Below are 819 nucleotides of genomic sequence, written 5' to 3' on the forward strand. Positions count from 1 at the left end.
AGGTAGAAAGTGCTGTCATGCATAGTCCAGCCATCACTACTTTTTCTACAGTTTTATCACTATGGCCTCCCGCGATTTATTTCACACTCATAAACTATATGTCGAATTGCTCATGTTATCTGTGTTTTGCCGTGAAATGATCAACTAGTGAATAAAAAAAAAATCAACAAATTATAAAGTTAAGAAATTAACCAAAAGCCACAGGTCCCACCGAGATTTGAACTCGGATCGCTGGATTCAGAGTCCAGAGTGCTGACCATTACACCATGGAACCAACCGTCTGCTCCTGGTCATGATGCTATTGATATATGGTCGGGTCCACATGTATGTGGTGTGATAAGAAATTCATATATATCAATATTAGTGTCAAAATATCATCTCAATAAGTGACCAATGAAGTTATTGCATGATTTCACCCCCCCAGATGATCTTTCTCCTGTTTTATCATCAAAATTGTTTTGGTCAACATAAGGGATGAAATCGTGATCTGAAAAAGAGTAGGAAAAGTTTCATTTGGGTCAAGAAGGCAAAGGATGACAGAATTCAAGGACACAAACAGGGTTGCCATCATATTGGCAGAATTTCAGGCCCTCTTGAGACTCTGCCTGGGCTCCACCCTAGCTCTGCCTTCACCCCTCGAACCTTCCATAGTCCCACTGCCTAATGTAGGACATAATCCGACTATTGGAAACTGAAACGATTGGAAGAATGGAGAATATTTATTGCTGACATTTTTGTCCTCATTTTTCGTGATCTCCTGCTCTTTCACAACATCATAATAGCTCATTACAGGTAGCGTGGCCGAGCGGTCTAAGTCGC

The 819-nt window shown here is 40.8% G+C and overlaps 1 non-coding gene across 1 annotated transcript; it reads right to left on the bottom strand.

The window, feature by feature from the left end:
* Nucleotides 1-202: 202 nt before the first annotated feature.
* On the bottom strand, nt 203-274 carry TRNAQ-CUG (transfer RNA glutamine (anticodon CUG)). The gene has a single exon. It is a non-coding gene; the product is annotated as a tRNA-Gln (tRNA).
* Nucleotides 275-819: the final 545 nt, after the last annotated feature.

The sequence above is a fragment of the Ranitomeya imitator genome, chromosome 4 (genome assembly GCF_032444005.1).
Source record: "Ranitomeya imitator isolate aRanImi1 chromosome 4, aRanImi1.pri, whole genome shotgun sequence".
Lineage (NCBI taxonomy): Eukaryota > Metazoa > Chordata > Amphibia > Anura > Dendrobatidae > Ranitomeya > Ranitomeya imitator.